This window comes from Canis lupus, chromosome 14, assembly GCF_048164855.1.
Source record: "Canis lupus baileyi chromosome 14, mCanLup2.hap1, whole genome shotgun sequence".
Taxonomy (NCBI): Eukaryota; Metazoa; Chordata; class Mammalia; order Carnivora; family Canidae; genus Canis; species Canis lupus.
Genome location: NC_132851.1, coordinates 13,635,012 through 13,649,495, shown reverse-complemented (window position 1 = coordinate 13,649,495; position 14,484 = coordinate 13,635,012). Strand labels below are relative to the sequence as shown.

The 14,484-nt window shown below is 33.4% G+C and overlaps 1 long non-coding RNA gene across 9 annotated transcripts in view; it reads right to left on the bottom strand.

Annotated features, from left to right (window-relative positions):
- Positions 1-13,441, bottom strand: part of LOC140603731 (uncharacterized) — a 128,274-nt gene extending 114,833 nt beyond the window's left edge. For 8 of the 9 annotated variants that reach the window (XR_012006716.1, XR_012006712.1, XR_012006718.1 and 5 more), the window contains exon 1: positions 13,203-13,441. This is a non-coding gene — a long non-coding RNA (uncharacterized lncRNA). Of the gene's footprint in view, positions 1-9,498; positions 9,594-13,202 lie in introns of all 9 variants that reach the window. The other variant, XR_012006714.1, reaches the window with a different exon arrangement.
- Positions 13,442-14,484: the final 1,043 nt, after the last annotated feature.

The following is a 14,484-nucleotide window of genomic DNA, read 5'->3' as shown; positions in this document are numbered from 1 at the left end:
AAACCTAGTGGTAACCACAAATCAAAAACCAGTCATAGATATGCAAAAAATAAAGAAAAAGGAATTCAAGTATATGACTAAAGAAAGCCAATAAACCATGAGAGAATAGAGCAAGAAAAGAAAGGAATGGAGAACTCCAAAAACAACCATAAAACAATATGTAATTAATTACATAAGCAATTAAATTGCAAAGAGTACATACCTATCAATAATTACTTTAATGTAAGTGGAGTAAACCCTCAAATCAAAAGACTTGGGGCAGAAGATGAAAAAGCAAGACCCATCTATATGCTGCCTATAAGAAATCCATTACAGGCCTAAAGCCACTTTAGATTTAAAGTGAAGAGATAGAAAAGCATTTATCATGCAAATGGAAGTGAAAAGAAAGCCAAGGTAGGAACACTTACACCAGACAAAATAGACTTTAAAACAAATATGGTAAAAAAAAAAAAAAAAAAAGACAAAGTAGGAAATTACATAATCATAAAGGGAACAATCCAACAAGATATTACAATTGTAAATATTCATACATCCAACATGGGAGTACCCAAATAAATAAAGCAGCAACAAAATGAAGAAAGTAACTGATAGTCATACAATAATAATAGGGACTTTAACACCCCCACTTACATCAATGGATAGATCATTCAAACAGAAATTAACATGGAAACAGTGGCTTTGAATAACACACTGGACCAGATGGATTTAACAGATATGTCCTGAACAGAGCAGCCCGGGTGGCTCAGCGGTTTAGCACTTGCCTTTAGATATGTCCTGAACATTCCATTCTAAAACAGCAGAATACACATTCTTCTCAAGTGCACATGGAACATCCTCCAGATTACATCATATCAGGTCACAAAACAAGTCTCATTGAATTAAAAAAAATACCAAAATCATACCATCCATCTTTTCTGACTATAGTGCTATGAAGTAGATCAACCAAAAGAAAACAATCTGGAAAGAACACAAATACATGTATATTAAATAAAATCCTACTAAACAATGAATTGGTATCAAAAGATATAAAAAATACATGGAGATAAATGAAAAAGGAAAAAACAAAAACAAAGATCTAAAATCTTTGATATGCAACAAGCTATTCTGATAGGAGAGTTTATAGCAGTATAGGCCTACCTCAAGAAGCAAGAAAAATCTCAATTAAACAACCTAACCTTACAGCTAAAGGAGCTAGAAAAAGAAGAATAAACAAAACCCCAAATGAGTAGAGGGAAGGAAATAATAAATATTACAACAGGAAAAAAAGTAAAAATTAATACAAAACAAAACAAAAATCCCCCAATAGAATAGATGTGTAAAACCAGAAGCTGGTTCTTTGAAAATACCAACAAAATTGATAAACCTGTAGCTAGACTCATCAAAAAAAAAAAAAAAATCAAGAGAGAGAGAGAAGAGGGACTCAAATAAACAAAATTAAAAATGAAAAAGGAGAAATAAGGGATGTGTGGGTGGCTCAGTGGTTGATCATCTTCTGCCTTTGCCTCAGGTCATGATCCTGGAGGCCCAGGATCGAGTCCCAAATCAGGCTCACCACACTCTGCCTATGTCTCTGCCTCTCTCTCTGTGTCTCTCATGAATAAATAAATAAAATATTTTTTTAAAAAAGAGGTGAAATAACAACTGACACCACAGAAATGCAAAGGATTTTAAAAGAATATTATGAAAAATTATATGCCAATACTTTGGACAACCCAGAAGAAAAGGATAAATTTCTAGAAATATATAAACTACCCAAACTCAGGAAGAAATAGAAAATTAGAACAGACTGATTACCAGCAATAAGATTGAATCAGAAATAAAAAACTTCCCAATAACAAAAGTCTAGAACCAGATGACTCCATAGATGGTTCTACCAATCATTTAAAGAAAGTTAATTTATTCTTCCTAAAAAATTCCAAAAATAGAAAAAGGAAAACTTCCAAATTCATCCTATGAGGTCTGCATCATCCTGATACCAAAAATAAATAAAAAGAGAATGATAGATTAATATCTCTGATGAACAGAAATACAACAATTTTCAAACTAAATCAAACAATACTTTTAAAAAATCATTCACAACAGTCAAGTGGGACTTATTCCTGGGATGCAGGCGTAGTTTCATATATGCCAATCAATCAATGTGATACATCACATCAACAAAAGAAAGACTAAAAACCATAATATAATCATTTCAATAGATGCAGTAAGAGCATTTGACAAAGTATAATATCCATCCATGATAAAAACCGTCAAAGAAATAGGTTTAGAGGGAACATACCTCGACACAGTAAGGGCCATCTATGAGAAACTCATAGCTAACATCGTATTCAATGATGAAAAATTGAGAGCTTTTCCCTTTAGATCACGAATAACACAAAAATGTCTACTCTCACCACTTTTATTCAATGTAGTACTAGAAGTCCTATCCACAGCAATCATACAAGAAAAAAAAAAAGACTAAAAGACACCTATTGGTAAGGAAGAAGTAAACTTTCCATTATTTGCAGATGACACACTAACATATATAGAAAATCCTAAAGACCACCAAAAACTATTGGAAATGATGAATGAATTCACCAAAATTGCAAGGTACAAAATCAATATATAGAAGTATGTTGTATTTCTACACAGTAATATTGACGTAAAAAGAAATTAAGAAAACAATCCCATTTACAATTCCACCCAAAATAATGAAATGCCTAGCAATAAACTTAACCAAGGAGTTAAAAGACCTGTACTCTGAAAAATATAAAACACTGTTGAAAGAAATTAAGGCAACACAAAGAGATTCCATGCTCATAAAATGAAAGAAAAAATACTGTTAAAATGTCTGTACTACCTAAAGCAATCTACAGATTTAATGCAATCCTTATCAAAATTACAACAGCATTCTTCACTAAACTAAAATAAACCTAAAATTTATATAGAACCACAGAAGACCTAAATAGCCAAAGCAATGTTGAAAAAGAAAAACAAAATTGGAAATATCAAAATGTGAGATTTCAAGCTATAATGCAAAGCTGTAGTAATCAAAACAGTAGGATACTGGCACAAACAGGCACACAGACCAATGGAAAAGGATAGAAAGCACAAAAGAAAAAATAAAATGATTATATGTTCAACTAATCTTCAATGAAGGAGACAAGAATATGCAATGGGAAAAAGATAGTCTCTTCAACAAATGGTGTTGAGAAAACTGCACAGCTACATGCAGAAGAATGAAACTAGGTCACTTTCTTATATCATAAATATATATATATAAATAAACTTAAAGTAGATTAAAGACCTGAATTTGAGACCTGAAACCATTAAAATCCTAGAAGGGGACACAGGCAGTGATCTCTCTGACATTTGCATGATAATATTTTTCTAGATTTTTCTCCTGAGGCAAGGGAAACAAAAATAAATTAGTGGGACTACATCAAAATAAAAAGCTCTTGCACAGCAAAGAAAATGATCAACAAAACTAAAAGACAACCTATTAACTGGGCAAAGATTTTTGAAAATGATATATCTGATAAAGGATTAGTATCCAAAATATATAAAGCACTTATATGACTCAACACCAAGATAAACAAATAGTCCAATTAAAAAATGGGCAGAGGTTGATGAGCACTGGGTGTTATACTATATGTTGGCAAATCAAACTCCAATAAAAAAAATATACATATAAAAATCACTATACAAATGTAAGACAACAGAAAAAAAAAATGGGCAGAAGGAATGCTTGGGTGGCTCAGTGGTTATGTGACTGCCTTTGGCCCAGGGTGTGATCCTAGAGTCCCAGGATCAAGTCCCACATCGGGCTCCCTGCGTGGAGCCTGCTTCTCCCTCTGCCTATGTTTCTGCCTTTCTCTCTCTCTCTCTCTCTCTCTCTCTCTCATTCTCTCTCTCTCTCTGTCTCTCATGAATAAATAAAATCTTAAAATTAAAAAAAAATGGGCAGAAGACATGAACAGACTCATCTCCAAAGAAGACGTAAAAATGGCCAACAAAAACACGAAAAGAAATTCAGCATCACTGATCATCAGGGAAATGCAATTCAAAACCACAATGAGATATCACCTCAGAACTGTCAGAATGGGTAAAATAAAAAACAGAAGAAACAAGAAATGGTGGGGATGTGGAGAAAAAGGAATCTTCATGCACTCTTGGCCACAGGTACAACCCCTGTGGAAAACAGTGTAGAGTTTCCTCAAGAAATTAAAAATATAACCACCATATGATACAGTAATTCCACTACTGTGTATCTACCCAAAGAATATGAAAATATTAACTTGAAAAGATACATGCACCAGTATGTTTATTGCAGTCTTCCTTAGAATTCCAAAATTATGAAAATAGCCCAGGTGTCCATCCATTGATGATTGTATAAAAATGTGGTGTACACACACACACACACACACACACACACACACACACACTGGAGTATTACTCAGCCATAAAAAGAATGAAATTTTGCCCATTTGCAACAACATGGATGAATCTAGAGAATATAATTCTAAGTAAAATAAGTCAGAGAAAGTAATACCATGTATTCTACTCACATGTGGAATGTAAGAAACATAAAAAATGAACAAGGAGAAAAGAAATTTTTGTTTATAAAAGAGAAGACTCAACCAATAGAATAAATTGGTGGTCACCCAGAAGGGGTGGGTTAAATATTTGAAGGGAATTAAGAATACACTTATCACAATGAGCACTGAGTAAATTATAAAATTACTGAATCACTGTATTGTACATCTGAAACGAATATAACGTTGTATGCTAACTATATTGGAATCAAAATAAAGAAAAAAGGAAAATCAGGATGTGAATGTGCGTAATGATATACATCTGTGTACAGTGTGTATATACTCTTGTTATTTATTTATTTATTTATTTATTTATTTATTTATTTATTATTTTTCATGAGAAACACACAGAGAGAGGCAGAGACATAAAGGGAGAAGCAGGCTCCTTGCAGGGATCCCTATGCAGGACTCAATCTCAGGACACTGGGATTATGACCCAAGCTGAAGGCAGATGCTCAACCACCGAGCCACCCAGGCGTCCCTACATTCTGTTGTTACTGATCTGCTGGCCTCAAGAAGTGTGTAGCACAATGTAGTACTATGGCAATGTGCTGTGCTAATAAACACTGGACTTTGTGGACAGGACTTATCCATAAGCAGGTAGGATTAAATTAACAGGTAGAAGAAAGAATAGAGCGTTATTTGAATGGACATATTAGATCCAAAGTTTTGCTTGACTTTTTTTGGGGGCATTTTTATTGGACTTCAATTTGCCAGCATATATTATAATACCCAGTGCTCATCCCATCAAGTGCCCCCTCAGTGCCCGTCACCGAGTCACCCCATTCCCCCCCCACCTCCCTTTCACTACCCCTTGTTCGTTTCCCAGGGTTAGGGGTCTCTCATGTTTTGTCACCTCTCTGATTTTTTCCCACTAATTTTCTCTCTTCTGCCCTTTAATCGCTTTCACTATTTTTTATATTTCCCATATGAGTAAAACCATATAATGATTGTACTCCGATTGACTTACTTCACTCAGCATAATACCCTCCAGTTCCATCCATGTTGAAGCAAATTGTGGGTATTCCTCCTTTCTAATGGCTGAGTAACATTCCATTGTATATATAGACCACATCTTCTTTATCCATTCATCTTTTGATGGACACCGAGGCTCCTCCCATAGTTTGGCTATTGTGGACATTGCTGCTAGAAACATTGGGGTGCAGGTGTCCCCGCATTTCATTGCATCTGAATCTTTGGGATAAATCCCCAACAGTGCAATTGCTGGGTCGTAGGGCAGGTCTATTTTTAACTCTTTGAGGAACCTCCACACAGTTTTCCAGAGTGGCTGCACCAGTTCACACTCTCACCAACCGTGCAAGAGGGTTTTCTCCACATCCTCCCCAATATTTGTTGTTTCCTTGCTTGACTTTTAAATACAATTCCTATTATTATATAAGGGTCTAGACACCAGATAACTCCATTGACCAAGTATGTTCTTACACACTTTCAGACATACATACATACATACCAAATAAAGAAAAAATGTTACCCACATAATTTTAATTTATGTCCATTTATGCATTTCCTATTATAACCAGAGGCCAAGGTCATCCCTAGTTCTTTTTGCATTCAATGTCAATGTTTTCTCCGTTGTGTCTCAGTTTTATATTGTTTTTACAAGTTACTTCTAAGTTTCTTTAATTTTCTAGAATTTTAGGATTATATTGAAACTTCTACATGAATAAACTAATTTATGTACATAATAAACAATGTCAAGTCTTTTGAATAAATAATTCTACAGCAGTTAAAACCATTTATCAACTAAGAAAGCTAATGTGATAAATAGAAGTATAAACAGCAGTTCATCATTTGTAAGCATATTCCATGAACCTGAAATGAATAGAATTCTGTTGAGAAATTTAAAAATTAAAGGATGGCTATTTCTATGAAAGATTATCTGCTTAAATGAATTGTACATTCAATCACAAAGTCAATGTTACATTCTGAGTTATAACTGATATTTTTCATGACATCTATTCTATTCCCTTGAGTAAAGGAAAAATAAGCTGAAAAAGCAACAAGAAAAAAAGAAGGAAATCTGATCAGATCACATTAGTAACTTTCCATCAGGTTGCCACTTTTCTTAGTAATTTTGTTGGTGTTGGAGGCTACTATTATTAGTGTATTATTGTTTGCCTGTTATTATGATGGATATGTTTAATCATATTAGAAGAGTTTACATCACATTAAGAATGACGAATATTAATGTTATAATAAGTACACTTTAAATATTAAAGCACTTCCATAATGATTAATTATGTTATTTTGAAATTCATTCTTCTGAGTTATAGTCAGATATTGTAAAGTTCTTTTTTTCTAATTACACACAGTCAACTACTTGCAAGGTTATTTTGAAACCATACTTATATTTTATTTCCTAGTAGAGTCTTCCTAAATGTTACATGTACTTAGGATCATAGAATTATCCTATCATGAACAATGAAATATTTTTATCTCTGTCTAGGCATCAAAAAATACTACTGAATCAGTAAGTTTTCTTAAGTCCAGGAAAATACAAAAGTGAACATGCTCTATTTTATATGCTCATTAAGAAATCTGTAAAATATATATGTTGAAATGCCATATATTATGTAGATACATTGAGGTAGTGTTGAGATATCTCATACGTAGATATCTTGAAGTATACATTCTGAGTGTTAAAGCACTCTTTATGATAAAAAATTCAAATGACAAAACGAAAAAGAATCAGCAATATAGGTCTCTTGAGTCAAAAAAAGGACCTCTTAATCAAACTTCAAAGGCAAATATTAGAAACTTCAAGAATAAAGTATTTATGTCATATGTTTTCTTATCTTTACATTTATAATATGCTACAAGGAATTAGTTTAGTTCTATATTTAGTGTTTACCTTGGTTTTCCTTGCAGTAGATCATAGTTACAGCATATTTAATATTAATGATTTTTACTAATCTAGTATTCCACTAAAGTTTCATAGCATACAATAAATTTTGTTTTTGCTGAAGCAAAGAATTCAATTCACTTGCTCAGAAATTGGCAAAACAGTTTGTCATGTAGTGATTGAGCCTACCAAACTACTCAACATATGCACTGCAGTGAGGCTTTGTTAGTCTGCTACATTTCCAGCAACTTAAGGAAGTCATAAACATGTTTGTTTCAAAAATAAAATTACCCTGAAATCAACCACTTGTTTGGTTGATGACTCTGGTAATAAAATGAAGAAGCCCAGTGTAAATAACTCTTAGCCTTTAGACTAAGGGTGGGATAAATGAAACAGTGACTGTATGATTTAGTAATTGCATCAATATGTGTTGTGAATAAGTAAGTGTATGCCTTCATAGAATTTTTTAAAAGGAATTATGAAATTATTACACTCAGTATTCCTGTCAATGCCTAAATCCCTCACTCAGTAAGAGCAGCATTTGAAGAAAAATTGAGTTAATAAGAGTTAAACACATTTGTAGGTAAAGAAAATTCTCAGGAGATTCTTTGTTCTTGAGAGAATCTTTCTATAAACTAATAGATTGTGGGGGGAACTAATGTGGTCAACAGTCTAAACTTCAAAAGGAATCTGTATTGGTATAAATATTTTAAAAAGTCATCTCTTTATAACTGTATATTAACAGGAAAGGAAATTGTCCAAATTACTATAAAATAGTGTTCTCACACTGAAGAACCATATAAAAAGAATAGATTTTAGTCTAATTTTAAGAGAAAATGCCTTCATAAACCTATCAACCCTGGGAGAAAAGAATGTGTCAAGTTTAAGAAAAAGGATTGTCATCTATATCAATGTGAGGTCAGATATTAGAATTTATGATTATGCTATGCTTGCCCTATCATTATGAATTATATACATGAGCTCCAAAAGTAAAAATGTCTTTTCATATAGGTCCAGTAAAAATAAAAAATTTCTGCTTCTAATGCACTTTTGAGATTGATTTTATATATACTGGAAATAGAGAAATATGTTTCTTCATAGGCATTTAGGTAAGGGTATTCATCACTGATGATTTATTATACTAGTCACAAAAGTGGCCACTGTAATAATGATTATCAAGTAAATGTTACTTATCTCTACTAATTCCATGGAATTCAGCTCCATTGACACAAAATTTAAGGTACATTTGAATTTAAACAGGTGGTGCTTGGCAAAAATTGCATGAAATGGCTGAAAGAGATATGAAAAAGATGACTGGTGAGTTTACAATAAAAAAGGAAAGAGAAGAATTATTTTTAAAAAATTTCCATGGAGACCATACTGAAATTTAAGGAGGCTAAATTTTTATGAAAATAATAAAAGTAATATTAACTGATATTTGTTGGTTTTGTACTATGTGCTGGATGTTAGGCATTTAATATGAAGTATCTCAGTGAGTTCTCACTTATGCTTAAAATTAGTCTTAAATTGTCAAAACTTTTTTTAAAAAATTGTGTTAGGTAGAACTTGGCATCTTTTATTGGTATGTACTTTATGTTTACATTCAAGTTTTCATGTTTATGTTGCTTAGTTTGAAGTAAATGAATAAACACTTGGAAGTGTATATGTATATAAAGTATGTAATTTAAAATATTTAAAACATTTAAAACAAATCTTTTAAGTTATAAGCAAAAAAATCGCTAGTAAAATATGCCCTTATTTTTTTTGTTTTAGTTTTCTTTTTTCCTCCTAAGAATCTCAAATCTCAAGAGATTCTGAGAATATTATTTCATTAATCTGTGAAATTTTTTGGTGACCTTGGTGACAAATGTTTTAGTCCCCATTTCACAGATGAAGAAACTTGGATAGAGAAAGGTTAATTTGTTTGTGTAGTTGACACATCATGTCAAGTGCTATGTTCTTAGAAGAATGTAGGGTTCTTGCCTTTTTGGCTACTATAGTATATACTATATCATTTTTGTATCATTGAGAGACAAAGTAACTCAGGATAAAATAAATTACCTCATAATCTCTTGGCTTCAACCACATTTTACGCCTGTGGCTACATCCCCCAATATAATCTATTGCTGATTCTAATATTCTTTTATCCCACTCATCTGTGAAAACACACAACAGAAGGAAGAAATAAAGAAACTATATATATATATGCTTAAGGACTTTAGTTATTTTCTTAAATGATAAAATCACTTTCTTGAAAGGGATGAGTCAAAAAGAAGAGGTTAGGGATACAAAAATAATTATCTGTCTTGAGAAAAAAGAGTAAAAAATTGAATAATATTAATTCTATTTTGTTTGGAAACAAGACTGGCTGATCCCCAGTGGATAAAATAAAGTATATCGAGTATATCTGCTTCTTTGCAGCCTGACTATGCAGAGATCTATATAAACAAAAATATTATTTTATATACCTAAACTACTTGGTAATAATAGTTTTTTATTTATTTTTTTGAAATTTATTTATTCATGAGAGACACAGAGACAGAGAGGTAGAGACACAGGCAGAGGGAGAAGCATGCTCCTCGCACGCAGCCCAATGTAGGACTTGATCCCAGATCTCCTGCACTGAGCAGAAGGCAGACGCTCAACCCCTAAGCCACCCAGGCATCCCTTTAATAATGTTTTTAAAAATTAAATTAAATTTTCAAAAATTTTCAAAACATTTTCTACATCTCTGACAAAGTAGCATAAAAGGAAATTTCACTGCTGTCAAATATGATCAGTGTAAACATATTAAAATATGCTTTTCCATCTGGAAAATCTAAAACAAAGTTTATAAAACTTGTCATAAACTATATTATCAATCCATTATCTAATGGACACCTTAAACAAAAGCATCAAAAATTTCATTTCTAAAGTAATCATTATTTTTCCTGATTGGCAAAAGTTTTCATCTTATATTAAAAGAAGTCAGGTTGCATAAACTTCCCTCAGGAATCTAACTGGGGAATCAGGGCTACATGTCAGTTAAGAAATTCACATGTAACTTACTTAAGTCTTGTTTTCCACATTTTTGTTTAATAGAACTGGAGATAGAATGGGTTCTGGCTATCAGATACACTACCTTTAGAACAGCTGCAGTGTTGGAGTGGAAGAGAGTTAGCCAACAAGGCTCGACTTGTATATCGATTCATAGGTCTAAGGCCAGAGGAAGATGGGGAAGATGAAAGTTGCTAACACATAGTGATCATTGGCAAAGACAAGGTCTCCAGTTCTCCACTATTACCAAGGCCCTCTAGATGTTTTGCACATATTCACTTGTGCATCACCATAAAAAAAGATATGTCTGAGCAGGGGGAGGGATGAATAGGCAAAGCACAGAGGATTTTAGATGACTGAAAATACTCTGTATGGTACTTTAATGGCAGATAGATGCTATTATATATTTGTCCAAATAGAATATATCACACCAGAAGTGAAATGCAGCACAAACTACAGACTTTGGGTGATTATGATGTGTCCATGTAGGTTCATCAGTTGTATCAAATGTATCACTCTGTTGATAATGGGACACATGTTGAAAACGGGAAAGTCTATGCATGTGTGATGGCAGGGAGTATACAGGAAATCTCTGTACTTTACCCACAATTTTGTTTTGAAATTAAAACTGGTATAAAATATTTTAATTAAAAAAGTTATGACATACAAAAGAACAAATGAAAGAAGGAAGGATATCCTTGAAATAATCCACTAGTCTCAAAAGGAGTATGAGAAACCAAGAGCTCTTAGCTGACCATCATATATGCATGAGCAAGAAGAGCCCAGATCACCTAAGCTCAGCCTACATCAGCTGGTTGACTCCAAAGTTCATAAGCTATAATGATAAATGTGGAATATTATTTTGAAAAACTATTCTATTCCCTATTATGTATTTGTTATGTGTTATGTGTCTGCAACTCTTTCATTCCCCACTCCCTAAACCCTTGCTTTGAGCAATAGTATGTGGTAGTATTAACTTGTGCCTGTTAGCCACTTCTGTTCATTCTCTTGGAATCCTGCCACATGATGCGATAAGCAAAGGGTACCCTGTTGGAGAACAAGAAACCATGTGGTTGTGAATACAGTTAATGTATTCATTCCAGCTGAGACCCTAGAGGTATAAGAAACCCCAACCAAGATAATCATTTCCACTATCTGGTATGCAATCAACTTCAGTCTCAGGGGATGCCCAGATGAGGCCAGGAGTACCCCAAAGAGAACAGCCTAAATCACTGATCCACACATTTATAACTTATGGTTTTAAGTCATTACATTTTGGGATGGTTTGTTATGCTGTAATTGCTATGTCATATAATAAATAATTGTTGTTTCATGTGCTCGAGTTTTACATTAGTTTGTTTTGCTTCAAAGATAACTATTATGCCAGAGAGATCCCTGGGTGGCTCAGCGGTTTGGCGCCTGCCCTTGCCCCAGGGCGCGATCCTGGAGTTCCGGGATCTAGTCCTGCGTCGGGCTCCCGGTGTGGAGCCTGCTTCTCCCTCTGCCTGTCTCTGCCTCTCTCTCTCTATGTCTATCATGAATAAATAAATAAATAAATCTTAAAAAAAACAAAGATAACTATTATGCCAGGTTTGTTAATGAATTTTCATGTTGTTTTAGAATAGAGAAAATTCTATACATCTCTAGCAAAACACTGGTTATAAGAAAAAAGAAAATCACTCTTACACATTCCAAATGGAGAAAACACCTCTTTTAAATATCTACAATGGGACCCAGAAGAAGATTTCAAGAAATGATAAGATCCTCAATAGGACATAGGAAAACATATTAGAAACAAATTTGAAACAATTTTTAAAAATAAAGAGGTATTAGACTAAGCATTAATGGCAAAATAATGAGACTAAAGAGGGAGATGGATAATCTCAGTCAAGATAATCAAGGCAATGCCATCATTAAACAACATTAAAATCTTAGTGTCTGCTAATAGAGCTTTATTTCTCTCAACACAGATTTACTGCAGGTTAGTTTGAGAGGAGGCATTTTCTTATATTTCCCTCCAGGTATCTAATGTACGGAAAAAAAAAATAATGGTGACAGGGGCCAGGGAATTGGGGAAGATCATGCACTCTCCAAAAACTTCCACTACTTTTGGTTTTGACTTAGGGTAATAATGACCTTATCAAAATAATTGTGAAATGATTTCCCCCTGTTCCACTTTCTGGAAGAGGTATGAAGGACTATTATCACTCTTTAAACATTTAGTAAGATTAAACAGTTCAGAAATCTGCATGATTTGCCTCTTTTTATGCCTTATAATTTCTTGTTGAAAATTAGATACTCGCAATGGTATATGTGGCTACTTTTGGCTACTTTGAATGGGTATTGGTACAAAGACTGAGCTTTGTACCAATATCCAACTCTTTCTTGGTTTTTGCAAGCTTTTGTTTAGTTTCCAGAGTTGGGAAAAGGTTGATTCTGATTTTGGGGGGGCATTTTCCTGTTTTATAGAGGTCTCTGTCATTTCCACTAATATCCATGGTCTCTAAAATTTTCCACTCATATTCATTGGTTATAATAAGTTTCAGGGCACATTAAGCTTTTAAAGAATGCAGATATTTAACCCTATTGTGAGCCTAGAAGGAGAGAAAAAATTGGAATACTTTTACACTCTAATTACCATTACAATCCTGCTACTGATCACCAAATATTTGGTTATTCTTCACACACACACACACACACACACACACACACACACACACTACACTTACCTCCTTCTTGAGGGAGGGAGATAATCCAAAGTACCATAGTACCATAAATCTTGGCATCAGATTCTAAGTCCAGAATACCTGAGAGGTATATACAGTTTTCTCTACTTTATATCCACATATGGATATTACTAATCCAATGAATTTGAACTAAAAGAGCAAATTATATACCCTCCATGACAATATCTACTGGTGGAAGATCAAAATCCAAGTGATACACTCACAGAAATATACCCCTATTCAGAAAGAATAATATGGATTCCATACCACAGTCATTGTCCATGGTAACTGTGGAATCTTGGTGGGCAGTTTTTATGTCTTTTGCAAAGGATTAAGAAGTATTCTTTGGCTATACTCATTTTTTCCTCCAATTTAATGAGATTTCTTTCTCTTTTTTTTTGTATACGTATTTTTTTATTGGAGTTTGATTTGCCACTGAATGAGGTTTCTTAGTTTATTCTTTTATTTGTTCTTGGCCCTACCTTACCCTCTACTCTCATTATTTCCTTAGCCCTGAAAAAATGAGGTCTGTTATTTTGAGAACTATCAGAAAGAGAAAACAGTAAAAAATGAATACTTGAAGGCAAAGAGCTAACAAGGCAGTGAAAGATTATGGACCCTAAAAATAAGAAACATAAGGGAAACCGCTAAGTTTTAAACTGTGGGTTTAAATGGTTACTTTCCCCCCAGAATAAGGCAGAGTGGATGAAAAACTGAGATGAAACTTCTAAGAGGACCTAGTTAGAATCAAGGGTCCACTGTTTAAAAAAAAATTGTTCTTTATATAACTTATCCAGACTCATTTGAGCCCTCTTCTTGACTGGCTTCTGTCTTGGCAAATAATAAAGATAATGGAAAATTAAGCCAAAGTTATAAACTAGCAAGTCAGGGAGGGTTAAGAAATTGATATTAAATATATTTTATAAAAAGCTCAAAATTGTGAGAGATCAGAATTAGAAATTAAAGGCAAAATGTGGCAACAATGTATATGTACAATTCTCAATCATTTTAAATGTGACAATATGAAATACTGCTGAATGTGGAGAGCAAGGGAGCTATTTGTGGATTGCTAGTTGAGGAGGTTGGTACAAACAACATCTGTAGACTGTTTTCTCAGTATCAAGTAAATGTGAGTGAATGCAAAATATACTTCTTATCAACTTTACTGCAAAGCATAAATACCTGATAATCTTTCATGCACATCTATCAGGAGACACATATGCCAATACTTGTCATAGGAAATGGTTACAATCTACCTTAAGGGCCATCAATAGGAAAACAGATA